At 43.4% G+C, this 15,189-nt stretch overlaps 1 protein-coding gene across 2 annotated transcripts in view; it reads right to left on the bottom strand.

Annotated features, from left to right (window-relative positions):
• The window catches only part of KIF26B (kinesin family member 26B), a 517,024-nt gene that overhangs the window by 306,576 nt on the left and 195,259 nt on the right, over positions 1-15,189 (bottom strand). The window lies entirely within an intron of this gene.

Genomic DNA, 15,189 nt, shown 5'->3' with positions numbered 1-15,189 from the left:
TGTCAGGGTCATAGAGCCTGCCTATCATCAGGGACACAGGAGTCACTCAGTGCCAATGTAAGAACACAACTGTCTACACCCCCCAACACCCCCAACACACACACACACACGCAGGTCAAGGAGAGCCACTTAGAACAGCATATCACGCCTCACCGACCTTCTACACCAAGTAACACTGCTAACAGGCAAAGCCGTAATTTAGCTGTCTAAAATACTGTGCTTTGTACTCCCAGGAAGTAGTATGGTAAGATGTGTGCCTCAAAAAATGTTTGCTGGGGGGCCTCCATGGTAGATCAGTGGTAGAGAATCTGCCTACTGTGCAGGAGACATGGGTTCAATCCCTGATCTGGGAAGATCCCACATGCCTTGCAGCAAGTAAGCCCATGAGCCACAACTATCGAGCCTGGGCTCTAGAGCCTGGGCACCACAGCCACTGAGTCCACATGTCACAATGACTGAAGCTGGCGTGCCCCAGAGCCTGTGCTCCACAGCAAGAGAAGCCACCACCATGACAAGCCTGAACATCGCAGCTAGAGAATAGCCCCTGCTCAATGCAACTAGAGAGAAGCCCACACAACAATGAGGACCCAGCACACCCGAAAATAAAAATAGAAATAAATAAATATTATTTTAAATTTTTTTAATATTTAAAAATATTAAATATTATTGTTTTAAATTTTATTTTTAAAAATATTTAAAAATAAATATTTTAAAATATTATCTTTTTGCTGAATGGATGAATAAATGTATGTGATTATAACATAGTGATGCTGCTTTTCATATCTATGTACTGACAAGACAGAATGGTACCATGGAGAAGACATGGAACCAGAGCCAGAAGACCTGTGCTCTGCAAGAATCAGTTCCTCCCACTCCGCATCCACCCAGGAAAATACATACCTTATAAAACATTTAATGACTAGTTACTGTAATTAATACATTTATACCCATTAACCTCAAATGCTGCATTATGCCATTTACCACTGAGCCTATTATATAGTTAGACGTTAGCAACTACTTTCAAGAGGTTGAAATGTTTGTGATTTTTAAATTTGTGACTTCCTCTTTAATTACTGTATTTTAGTTTCCATTACCTTTTCTGACAAATATTTTCTGTGAGTTGCTAACAAGTGATATAGAATTGACCAATTTTCATTGCAAATCCTTCTATTTCCTTTGCCCACCCATTCTCAGAGATGCAAATAAACCATAATAAAATAAGATTACGGGGTAGAATGAGGGGAAACATACGAATAATTTATAACCTATATAATTAAGTCTTAGAACTCTCAAGAGGATGATTGTGTGATTTAAAATAAAAATGGAAGAAGGAAAAAGAGAGAAGGGACACGTGGGCAAGGTAAGGAGAATGAAGACTGGGGATTAGTAACTAAATAAGGAGAATCATCAGAATAGAACTTGCTTAATATTAAAGTCAGAAAAAAAAAAAAAAACAGAATTCCCTCAAGCTTATTATTAATATAAAACTTGTTATTATGAACTTATAGAAATGCAATTTACCAAACTTATTTCAACAAATAACTACACACTGACTAAAATACTTGTTGACTAAATTTTTCAGCATTCAGAAATGTGGGCTTCCTCCATGCAGGTGGTGTCTATTCACATTAAATTGTACCTCAGTTTTCTCATCTTTAAAATGGGCGTAATGATCTCCTTACTCCAGAGGACTGTTGTGAAGCCTGAGTGAAAACACACAATGCAGCGAGCACAGTGCCTGGCGTGTGGTGAGAACTCAGTACTGTCAGCTGTGATTATTATTCTTATCACTATGAAACTCTAGATCATTGAGATGCACACACAGCTGTCAAGTTGAGAGACAATGAACTTGGTAACTTTGGAGAGAAATGATACTAGAAATGGCTGAGCACCCCAGTAGGAGAATACAAAATGTTAAAAGCTCAGCTGTCTGTTCACAGGCTGACAAAGCTGAGAGCAGGATCGGGGGCAGGGGGAGCTCCAGTTTCCTCTTTGCAAATAGAGAAACCACCCACAGTCATGAAGTGTGTGGGAAGACTTCCCGGGTGATCCAGCAGTTAAACCTCCGCACTACCAATAGCAGGGGAAAGTGAAAATGTTGATCGATCAGCTGTGCCCGACTCTCTGTGATCCCATGGACTGTAACCCACCAGTCTCCTCTGTCCATGGAATTCTCCAGGCAAGAATACTGGAGTTGTTGCCATTCCCTTCTCCAGGGGATTTTCCAGACTCAGGGATCAAGCCTAGGTCTCCTACATTGCAGGCAGATTCTTTACCATCTGAACCATTAGGGAAGCCCAACTGCAGGGAGCTCAGGTTCAATTCCTGGTTGGGGAACTAAGATCCCACAGGCTATGTGTCACAGCCAAAAGATTTTTTTTTTTTTTCTTTTTTAATGAAGTAAGTGGTAGAAGTGGGGATGGAATTAAGATTTGTGGCTCTTTGCACTCTACCATCTCCACCGTTCCCAAAGCAAAAGCCATTTCAATGGCTGAAACACTTATGGCCCATTTTAAGCCATCCAGCTACATGCTCAGCAACAAATCAGTGTATCTCTTCCTCAATAATAAATGGATCTGGAGCCCTTTTTCTAAAATAGTAAAGCTTCCAAACCACCCCTGTTAGAGGCCAGAGCCTCCTGCTCCTCATTTTTTCCATGAAGCACCAGCTACCCTCATCTTTTCTACTCATTATGTGTGAACAAGAATTTTCATTCCTCTGCTCTCTGTCCCTCTCTTACCTCCTAAGGGCTCAACAGCATGGTTGCTGCTGCTAAATGGCCAGTTTTATAAACTGTGACTCAGCCCTGGATTTTGAAGTGTCTGGAGGGAATGAGCCACCTAATGAACAGCAGCGATTAATCCCTCAAAGCACCTACACCATTGAAGCATTCTATCAAAAAAGCTATTTAGATGGAAAATATAATCTGTCCTTAGAGGAAAACAAAACAACTGTTGTTGTCAACAAAAACTCCAATACACAATCTTAGCTGAAATAGGTTCTGATACATCTTGAAGCTACAGAGTGAGCCCTGGGAAATAGCCATGTTCAAGATAACTGTCATGCTATGACAGCTGGAAACTGACCTCAGATACAGGACTGCCTCAGATTTCTGAATTCACCAATTCCATCACTTTTTTCCAGGCTTTTGTGTGTTGTTCCTGGAGAAGGCAATGGCACCCCACTCCAGGACTCTTGCCTGGAAAATCCCATGGATGGAGGAGTCTGGTGGGCTGCAGTCCATGGCGTTGCAAAGAGTCGGACACGACTGAGTGACTTCCCTTTCACTTTTCACTTTCATGCATTGGAGAAGGAAATGGCAACCCACTCCAGTGTTCTTGCCTGGAGAATCCCAGGGACGGGGGAGCCTAGTGGGCTGCCGTCTATGGGGTCACACAGAGTCGGACACGACTGAAGTGACTTAGCAGCAGCAGCGTGTGTGTTGTTCCAGGTATGTCTGTGTGTGTGTGTGTGTGTGTGTGTGTGTGTGAGTATGTATATGTGAGTGTGTGTGTGTGTTTTAGCTGCTCAGTCATGTCCAACCCTTTGCAACCCCATGGACTGCAACCTGACAGTCTCTTCTGTCCATGGAATTCTCCAGGCAAGAATACTGGGGTGGGCAGCCATGCCCTTCTCCAGGGGATCTTCCCAACCCAGGGGCTGAACCTGGGTCACCCATGTTGCAGGCAGATTCTTTACCATCTGAGTCAACAGAGAAGCCCCCAGGTATATCTACCTCGCCTTTAAGTGTGTCATTGGGCTGCAGGAAGGCAGCGAGTCATTCTCTAGGAGTAGTCAGTACAGGTCGATTTTATAGAATCTCTCAGTATGGGATCTCATTTTGCAAGTGTGTGTGTGTGTGTCTGTGTGTAAAATTTCATTAATCCAGTGCTTAGAACTAAAAACAAATTCAGAATAAGTGAACCTAATCCTTAGAACAATCTTAGGAGAGAGATATAAAAGTGGATATGGATATTTTGTGTGGCAAAATGTCACTCAGCACATAAGCAGGTGAGCCAGACTTTACAGGCAGACCTGGGTGCCCCATCCACTACCCCAAACCGAGTTCCATCTTCACTGGAGATCTCAGCCAACAGAGCCCTTTCTAAAGCATACGTGTTAGGGGGCTTTCCTGATGGTCCAGTGGTTAAGAATCTGCCTGCCAACGCAGGGGACACAAGTTTGATCCCTGGTCTGGGAAGATCCCACATGCCACGAAGCAACTAAACCCATGTGCCACAGCTACTAAGCCCGCGCTCTAGAGCGCACCAGCTACAACTACTGAGGCCATGTGCCTAGAGCATGTGGTCCAAACACGAGAGAAGCCACTGCGATGACAAACCCGAGCACTGCAGTGAAGAGTAGCCTCCTTTCACCACAACTAGAGAAAGCCCACACAAAGCACTAAGACCCAGCACAGCCAAAAATAAATAAATAATAAAAAAATAAGAAAGCATATGTGTTAGGACATAGAATTTAAACATCTACTTACTCTGTTCAATAAAGACCATACTATTAACATGGAAAGGGCCCTGCTGCCATTTATTAATCTTAGGAAATCAGTATAATTCATGATGAGAGTCCCAGTATTAGGCCTGTTCAGTCTGTCTCTCAGATGAGCTAAAACATGTCTCACTAGATGGCAGCATTGCCTCCACAGCCTTTTTTGTTGATTTTTGGCCCAGCTTTGTCTCAAGCTTTGTCCCCACCGGTCTCCCCACCTCCCAGTGAGAAGATGTGATGTGGGGCATTCGTTTTTACACAAATGCACAGAGCAATACAATTTGAACGTGGACTTGCAAGTCCAAGTGACCCAGAACTGCCCACAAAGATATGTTCACAGAGTATGCTGCTGTGGGTGGCCCTCCCCAAGATGGGGAATGTTGGACCAATCTGAGGAGTTGGTCCCTTCCCCTGAGGGACACAGGGCATGGAAAAGGCCAGTACACGAAGCTCTTTGAATCTCAGCTCTGGCATGTTCAAGCTGCTGTGTGACCTTGGGTGAGTCACTTGACATTTCTGGGCCTTGGTGTATTATCTGTAACTCACAAGGGCAGCCTTCTCATCTTGCTTCCACTGGGGTCTCTAGGGACTGTTTGCTTTAACAAAAAGGCAGCCTGTCAAGAACAGGCTAATGGGTTCAATCTTCCCACGGATACAGATCCTCACAGCCTGAGCCACAGGGACCAAGGGAAACCAGGCTTATTAAAGTGATGGAAACTGTTAGACTGGCTCAGATGTGTCATGGAATTAGAAAAGTCCTGGTCACAGCCTTGAGTATACGACAGGTCTGCTGCTATGCTTGCTTTTCACGTGGTACCTCTTTTCTCAGTCCTTCCGGCACTCAGATAAGCTACTGAAAGAGTATGTTAACTCTTTGTGGCCACGGGTGCAGCAGCAACGCACTAAGTGATCTTTAGAGTCCTGAAAATGGTGACTAATATGCTTCCCAAACACCCATTTACTCCCTGGGAGTGACTTAGGCATCTGAAATATATGACTCATTAACTAATCTTCACCAATACCTCTATAAGATAGAGGCATGCTAATTTGTCACACTAAAGACTGTTAGCATAGTAAAATCTCAATTTAAAATTAATTAGGTGTGTGCCTGGGGTGGGGTAGGCAAGGAGCAGACCTGAAATCTCCAAGTTATTGAAGATTCCAAATTATGTAATAATTTCAAAAGAAAGATATATTTGACAAATATAAGCAGATCATAAGAAAGCTAGAATATTACATTTTATTAGATGTGTAAACTAAGGAAAGCAAGAATGAGCAACCTGAGGACTATTTCAAAGTGCTCGTCCAAGAGGAGTCATGAATCAGAACTGAATAACCTCATATTTCAAATTAACTTCAGAATAATGAGATTTTACTCTTTTGGGTTATTTCAAATGCCACCATTCTACTGTTCTGTAGAATTTTAAATTATTCATGTTTATACACTGTCGCCCCTCCTCCTTTTTTAAAAAAGGTCTTCAAAAATAGAGAAAAATGGGTGCATGAGCCTTTCAATATTTTATCAATTTACTCACTAATGGTGGGATGAGATCAACCTGTTTAGAATGTGACCTTCTCTTGTAAGATGTGGTGCACATATGGAAAGCTGGTTTCTGGTCCTACGTGGAGGTGACTGACATTGTCTGAGCTGGGTGACATTTATTTCACGAGCTTGATACCATTTTACGGTTTGGGCCTTGTTTTTTCATTCACTACTTGCTTTTACATCAGAAAAGAGGACCGTGATTCCATGCAGTCTTGAGTCTGGGGAACCTGAGTTGATTTCCAGTCCCTTCACCGAGGTCTCACCATGTGTCAGACATGATGCTAAGTGTTTGACATACATCATTTTATATAATCACCGTAACAGCGCTGCAACTGGCCACTTTGCAGAGGAGAAAATACAGACACGTAACAGTAAAAAGCCTGCTCAAGGTCACACTGTAAGCAAGGAAGCTGGACTTTTATTTCCAGTGCATGAACAGCAAATCTAGCGTGACCCAACATCTAGTCCCTCATTGTTTGAGACTTGGATAAAATCACTGATGAGTAGCAGTCTCAGACTCCCCCCTCCCCAGAATCTGTTTACTTTGTCATTTAAAAAAAGCAGCAGCCATTGTTCACTGTGGACCTGTGGACAGTGGGTGTTCCTGAGTTCCTTTCCTCAGCTCTACAAAGAAAGCCAGTGTTTTGCCCAAGTAAACCAGGGCTGGGAGGATGGCCCAAATAGGAGAGGAGATGAGATGCTGTCTAAAACAAAGATAACTGCGAAAAGGGGTCCCCATCCAGGGAATCCTCTCTCTGTGAGGACTTCACCTCCCTCGTGCATCCATCCCCAGCTCTGCCCTCCACCCGGCCTGGCCCAGGGGAGCTGGACAAGAGGGTGGGCCACATTCCCACCGCTTCTCACCTCCCGCCCACCCAAAGGACCCAGCGGGGAGAATAAGAAACGCTTTTAAGTAGCACGGCACCTACGCACTATTTTTAGCCTCTTTCTGGACCCTAGAACTATTGCTGAAGGAAAAAAAAAAAAAAAAAAAACACGAACCATTCCACCAACCTAACCCCAGGGATCAGCTTGGTCAGTAGGAAAGGAACGGAAGCTTCCTGCACTGGTCAATTAGGTAGGTCCTCAGCATAAGCTGACATACCCCAAGGAGCGCTCGAACTGTTTATATGCATACCAATGGCTGTCAAAGCACATATAACGGTATGTGTGTATAAAAGCACATAATGGTATTATATGTGTAAGTTCAGAAGAGGAGGTTGTTATTCCACAAAGAAACACATGTGAATATTTTTTCATTTCGTCTGACTTGAAGTATTCTCCATCTGTACAAGGGTGTATGGATATGACATTCTCCCCCGCTTTATTTTGCCCCTTGTATCTTTTCCCCTTCCCTTCAGTCTTCTATTCACAGGACAGAACAAGAATGTGCCACTGTTGACCAGCTGTGAACATCTGCACCTTCCCGTTTCTCAGAAGTGGGATCAGCAGGAACAAGCACGGGTTGCTCACCTCCTCGATGCTACCGTCATTTTTCAGCCATCTGGCTGGCATCTATCTATCTGTGGTCAGAGGAACAGTCACCCCAAATTCATGTCCACCCTGAGCCTCAGCATGTGACCTTACCTGGACACGGGGTCTTTGCAGATGTAATGAGTTAAAGGTTGGGATGACATCATACTGGATTAAAGCAGGTCCTAAATTCAATGACCAGTGTCCTTATAATAAGAGGAAAGTGACAGATGGAGGAGAAAGCCATGTAAAGACAGAGGCAGAGACTGGAGTGACACAGCCAGAAGCCAAAGCATGCCTGCTGGAAGAGACAAGGAAGAATTCTCCCACAGACTCTTCAGAGGAAGCACAGCCCTGCCAACACACCTTGATTGTGGACTTCAAGTCTCCAGAACCATAAGACAATGAATTTTTGTTATTTTAAGCCACTTAGTTTGTAGTAATGTTACTATAGCTGCCCTAGGAAACAGAATATACTGTCTGTCTATCATCTGTCTGTCTGTCTGTCTATCTATCTGCATTGTTCTCTTCCCTGTACTTATTACACTACTGCCACATAAATGGTTCTTTAAAGCTGGGGTTCTTTGCCCTGGCCGTTAAAACCAAAACCTGGGTCCCACCTGAGATATTCTGATTTCATTGGTCTGGACTGTGGCTTAGGCACCAGTATTTTTCTTTAAAGCTCCCAAGTGATTCTAGTTGAGAACTCCTGCTGTCAACAAGGGAAATCTTTCCATTTTCCTGCTCCAAAATCTCTGGTGGTTGTCTTCTGCCTGCCGAATGAAAAGGATAGCCACTAACAACCTCTGCTCTACAGTTGGCAAGGTGCTTTCACATTCGTGTGAACCCTCGAAACACCAGATGACATAAGACTGAACACTGGGGCAGTTCTGTGAAACCCCCTCAATCAGGACAACAGACACGACAGAGAAGATGGGCTTCCTGCTACAGATATTCCTGCCAAGTCTCTCCTCACCCTCCCACTCCCCAGCTTGGAATGTTTTCTGCAGTTTCAACAGTATGAGATACTTACATAATGGTAATTACTAGCTGCTGATGGAGAGGGCTGTGGCGCGCTTGTTATTATGATGCTATAACAATAGGGAAATCTGAGACAATTGAAAACCAACCGCGCAGTATGAGTAACCTCTCATTCTGTGGAGGCACCCAAATGAAATAATCTGACTTGCTAATGCACTGTCTGATCCACCGGGTAATGTAGTTTGTTGTGTGGGATGAAAAGCCCATGTTCTTGGCCATCCTGCAGGTTTCCACAGCAACTCCTTGGTCCGTATACCTCATTAACTTCTCCTACCAAGCTTCACAGCTACCCAGTGCTTACCAGGTATATTAGTTTCCTATTTCTGAAGCAAATTACTGAACATTTAGCAGCATAAAGCAGCACACACATCCATTCTTTACTCCATCAAGCCCAGGGTGTCAGACATCTACAATGGGCTAGATGGGATGCTTCTTTCTGCAGACTCTAGGGGAGAATCTGATTCCTTGATTTTTCCAGCTTTTTAGAAGTTGCTTTCACTGCTTGGCCTGTGACCCCTTCCTCCATCTTCAAAGCCAGCAAAGTTGCACCTTCTCTCTTCTGACCTCTGCTTCCATCCTTACATCTTCTCTTTCTGACTCTGTTCCTCCTGTCTCCCTTTTACAAGGACCTTTATGATTACATTGGAACCACCCAGATAATCCAGGATGATCTCCCCATCTTAAGATCCTTAACTTTATTGTATCTGCAGAACCTCTTTTATTTTGTAAGGTTTCAGGGATCAGGACATGAACATCTTTGAAGGTCCCCTTCCAGCCTACCCGGCTTCCCTGATAACACTGGTGGTAAAGAACCTGTCAGGCAATGCAGGAGATATAAGAGACAAGGGTTCAATCCCTGGGCTGGGAAGATCCCCTGGAAGAGGGCATGGCAATCCACTCCAATTACTCTTTCCTGGAGTATCCCATGAACAGAGAAGCCTGACAGGCCACTGTCCATGGGATTGCAAAGGGTCGGACATGACCAAAGTGACTTAGCACACACACACTAATTCAGCCTACCACCCAAGTAAATGACTAGGTAAAAAATATTTTTGAAATTTATTGATGAAGTGTAAGTGTTCCCGTCAGTCCATGGCCCTGCCCATACTTATAAGAGGTGATGACTCTTTCAGAATTTCACCCTGAGCACCATATTCTTGAAAATGCTCTGTCTGTGACAGAAGATACAAACTGATCCCTTTTCTTGCGCCCAGGTTTGTCAAAATGCATAAAGATAAATAACACTCTTATGGCCATCTATAAACAGGAGAAAACAAAAACTTGTGATGTCGAATGATCTTTCTGATGTCACAGTTTATCAAAGTGCAACACTTTATGTTATTGGCCTGCCTGGACAGAGCAGCAGCAAATTGGCACTAGGGCTGGCCCAAGAAAGGCATTTTGTGTATTTCAGGAACAGGCGCCTGACTCTGCAGGGCTGCAAACAACATGAATGGAAATCCTCCGGTACTGACACATGGCAGACATCTGCCCTACTCCTTTGTGAAAAGTGGCTCAGTGAGGAAGGAGCATGTGTGCACCTCATCCCCCAAGGCAACAGCTCTACTCTCCATGTGCTTCTGGGTTCCATGGATCCATCACAGTCAAAGCCTCTGAGCACTGGCACACGAGTGAGCCTCAGAGTCCACCCTCCTCTTCCAAGGGCACCTGGAAGTCCTCTATGAAAGGATCAGCACCAAGTCTTCCCAGAGCTTCTGACTTCAGAAGACCAAGGCCTGGATACCACCAAGATCGCACAGTTGAGCAAGCTTGGGCTGCTTTCAGGTTGGTGCTATTATTGCCTCCCTCTTGCCTATATCTTCAAATACAAAGTCCAATAGTGCCTCTGCAAGAATACTGGAGAGGGTTGCCATTTCCTTCTCCAGGGGATCTTCCAGACCCAGGGATCAAACCTGGGTCTCCTGCATTGCTGGCAGATCCTTTACCATCTGAGACACCAGGGAAGCCCAGGCCTCTGCTTATTATATACAATTAACTCCTAAAGATATGAGACAATCCCACATGACCAGCCAGAGTTCAGTCTGGAATTATTCCTAACATTGATTCTAATGGATGTTTTTTGAGAAAGCAGGATAACTTTTATGAAACACATATCCTCAAATCAAGGAATGCACATTGAATACCTCATCACGTTAAGGATTCATCATGGATTTATCACCTATGTATTAATTTAACGTATTCCTGAATTTCCTTGACAACTTCAGTTTATGAAAGTCCCATAAAATAAAACTCTTCAACCCTTTCAAATGTCCCTATTTTGAGTGTGACATCAGAAAGCCACCTGGACTACTTTCATTGCACCCAAGGATTTACTATCATTAAGATACTTCAGATTAAAGATTAGCTTGGAGCCAATTAACTGGTGGTTTCCACCCAAAACCTTGAGGTGTAGATAGGCCTTCTACCCTGGACTTTTTTCCTAAATTTAAGACCAGTCAGGAGAAACAACTTTAGTGTATCCTTGAGACTGGAACTTTCCCTAATGAGTAGCCCTTTTTTTTAATATATGTTAGTTACTGTCAGAGACACGAGAATAAATAAATCTATGTTCTCAAGAAACAAAAGACATCAAACAGAATCAGGAAACTCTACCCAAAAGAAACTTCAAATCTCTCGGCCTTGGTTTCTAGACAGCTGATATTGGGATCCTCGTGTTATAGTTTATAAAATAGGTTCATACTTTTTAAAAAATTGTTCTCTTGCAAGGTAGGGATTTCATTCATAAGGAAAGAGACTAAAATATTAAGCTACTAAAACAAGATTCAACAGTTGGTGGAGCCATGCTCTTGAACTAGGCAGAACCGTCTCTAAATCTCCCACCATGGTGCAAAAGGCAATTACTATCCTACAGAAGTGGATTCTAACACGAACATTCTGTGATTAGAGTATTATGTGTAAAGTCTTTCCTGTATTTCCTGTAATAAATGTAAATTGGGGAAAAGCAGTTGCTATTCAAAAGAGGTTTATAATTAATCTGTGGTGAACTACAAGAAATTAATCCAGACATGTTTTCTCAAAGCTAAAACTCATGTGATAAAATGAAAGTTCTAGAGCATTGTACTGACTGTGTTAAATGTCTGTAAGTTAATAAAAGAACATCTTTCTTTGAAACAGTCCACCTTATCAACATCTGTGAAATCAACTTGCTATGATATTTAATGAAAAAAATCATCTGCGGTCTGTTTGCCATTTTTTATATAATCTCAATGCTTCCCAAATTACTATTTTTCTTACTTGTCTGGATAGATTCTTATTTATCTGCAATGCTTATAGGTTCCCACTCTTTCTGGAGGTAGTTGAGAAACATGAAGGATCTAGCAAAAGAGAATCAAGAAATCTTCCTACTGCAGCCTTTGAAGACTGCATCCCTGGGGACTCATATGATTAAAGAATCCGCCTGCAAATGGTCAGGAAGATCCCCTGGAGAAGGGAATGGCAACCCACTCCAGTATTCTGGCCTGGAGAATCCCATGGACAGAGGAGCTTGGCGGGCTAAGTCCATGGGGTTGCAAAGAGTTGGACACAACTAAGCAAATAACAGTTTCACTGTTTCACTCTCACATACACAGAGTGCTGTGGGAAACAGGGAACTTGAGGGGCTTGAGGGACACTTCTCTCTCCCATACAGAGGTTTTACTCTGCTCACTGCTGCAAAGCCCATCCTCATTCTTGTCATCCCCCTGTACTTAAATGGCAGAACAGCATCCTCTTCTCCCTTGCTTCTACAGGCTCCAGGTTTGCTGGTGTGGAGCAGCGCCCTCCGCAGCAACAAAATCTAGATAGATACTTCTCTGCCCAGAGAACGGCTTTGGCACTAAGCCAGAGGACCATCTGCTCTGTGGAGAGGAAAGTGGGAGTAAGGGTGAGCAGGAAAAGTGAGGTCAGCTTTCAGAGCAGTCAACCATCTCTGGCGAGCTGGCCAGACTGTGAACTGCAGAATATTTACTGCAGGGAGATGTCCATAAGAGGAGCCATGCAGTCTAGCCAGACCCAGAGCCCCCACCCCAGGGCATGAGGATAACATAGTCACGACACGGGGACATTGGTTCACCAGGCACCAAATCTCTTTATCCCAGAGAGATGTCCTCTGATCCCTTTAACTACTGCTCAGGGGAGATGCAGAAATTAGTCTGTTCTGAGTTGGAAAGAAGCAATTGCATGTATCCAGGACGATCTCAAGTTGGTAGCTGCGTGAATCACCTTTGTGCCTGCCTTTGGCCACATCAACACACCCTTGCCCCATGGGCTGGACTTCAAGCCTTTCTGCAGGCTCTGAGAGCACACTGGGCATCTGTCTATACTTGCAAGCACCTCCCTGGATTATAACACATAGTTCCCCTGCCTTCTCCACTAAGGACCACAGGACAGGAGCCTGGGTTTCCAGCCCATGGCAGGAGCCCCAACCAACACACAGCATAGTGTCTGGCACTTGGGAGAGCTTATAGACACTTGTTATTGTACAGGAAATTCTTTTTCCTCTGAGGTGACGCATGGGGACAGAAGAGCAGAAAGAATTGTTGCACACATTATTTTAAATGTACCAGTAATCCCCAGTCTTCCTTTTAAGCAGCCTATTCAGCCACCCACCCCCTACACAGACTTTCCCCACACTCTGGATATTTTATATGAAAGCTCCAGTTCTTCTGTCCTCACTCACCAGCGCTGTGCAGCAGCTGAATCTTCTAACTAGCGCCTGATACATGTTACAAGTGCTCTGGGGCCCTGGAAGGTGAAATGTGAGTTGTCTGTGTAACATGAGTGAGTGTGTGGCTAGCACAACCCAGGATGTGTTGAAAATATGACCTGGGTAGAAGGATGTGCACCAGAGCATTTTATTTATAGTAGTAAAAACCTAAACTCGAATAATTGATGCTTGGTTATATAAATCAGGACATATTCATATATGGGTAGTATTTATATAATGGAATATTAGGCTACCATTAAAGATCCTATTTTAGAAAAATATATAATGGTGGGAAAATACCATGAAGTATATTAAGCAAAAAGCAGATCAGAGAACTGAACATTATCACAATTTTAGAAACTGCATGCATATAAAATCCTGGGAGGAAATATACCCAAATGCTGTGAATTTCTATTTCTGGGTGTTGTTGCTTTTTAAAGTCTGTCTTAAACTTTTTCATGTTTTTAAAATTTTATTTTACAACAGACATGTATCACTTTTTATAATTTCTAAAACTATTTTTAAATTACAAACCAAAAAAAAAAAAAGCATATTATTCAATAATGGAAAGAAGCTATTATGTTCCTGCCCTACAGGGTTATATTCAAGCATTAGACTATGAAGTCCCACCCAGGGTGCCACTGGTTTCTCATTATATTTTTATCCACAACCCAGAAAATTCTGTCCAAAAGTGAAGTGGCAAGCAGGGCCCCACAGGTCAAAATAGGAGGCCTTTTTTTTTTTTTTGGTGTACCATGTCTTAAAAGAAACCATAGCTGGAAAAGATGTTGAGATAAGTATTCTGGGGTAAGCTCAGAAAGTTGGAAGCAGCCAGAGCAGGGAAAGCCATTCTCCTGGGCCGGGAAGACCTGGTGTTACTCTGGCACCAGATGTGTGGCCACAGGTAATTATTCCATTTCTTTAAGCATCCTATTTCCCCATCTGTAAGAGGAAGATCCAACATCTGTCCTGCTGACCTCACAGGCGTATGGCGGTGGTGGGGCGGGGGGTTAAATAAAATGATGTGTGCTCTATATTTTGTAAACTATAAAGCATCATCAGGTAAACGAAAAGTTTGGCCGTCCAAGATCACTAACTTCTCAAGATAAAGATCCACGCTCCCCACTTTCTTTCAAGATATCAAGAGAAACAATCTATACTCCCCTTTACACTCTAGAAAAGTCACCAGGAATTTTATCAGCTGCATTCAATTCATTTCATGTTTCCCTGTACCTCTATCCCATGAAAGAAAACTATGCTATGCATTCACTCAACTTGTTTCTTTTTTCTCCTGGACACATGGGTAGACTGGCTTTCTCAGCCTCCCCTGAGGGAAGATGGGACCAGGAGAACTGAAATCTCACCCGCTCCAGGCTAGGCCCCCCACCTCTTCCTAGGAGATCCTCCACCCTCTCTCTCTTTCTCCAGTTCCTGGCTGGTTGTACAAGATATCGTGGAAGACTCTGAGACCGCTATCTCATGGTGACATGCTATCGATAGATGGAGGAGCCTAGGGCCCTATGTCATAGTGGAAGACTACCCACCAAACCCCATACAACAGGGACACAAGTGAGAAATAACTTGAGACCAACTGTTGCACTAATTATCCACCCCGACTAGTACACTCAACATCAACACTTTCTGCTGCTTCCCACCATGAGTGACGCAGCGGACACAGAGAGCACATGTGGTAAACCCAACCCTCCTCCAGCAGAAAACTCACCCAGGAAAAATTAAGAAAACCTTTTTAGATTCCTTGGCAGACTTAAGACCTGCTCTGCTATTTCTATAGGGAAACTTGAGAGTGTGTGCTAATTTAAATAACAGAAAAGAAAAAATAAGAAAAGGGGAACACATGTTTGGTAACCTAATCCCACAGTATTTAAAGTGAGATGCAAATAGAAAAGAGTTATGGTCTGTC

Source organism: Bubalus bubalis, chromosome 5, assembly GCF_019923935.1.
Source record: "Bubalus bubalis isolate 160015118507 breed Murrah chromosome 5, NDDB_SH_1, whole genome shotgun sequence".
NCBI classification, from domain to species: Eukaryota; Metazoa; Chordata; class Mammalia; order Artiodactyla; family Bovidae; genus Bubalus; species Bubalus bubalis.
This window is presented reverse-complemented; position numbering and strand designations above follow the sequence as displayed.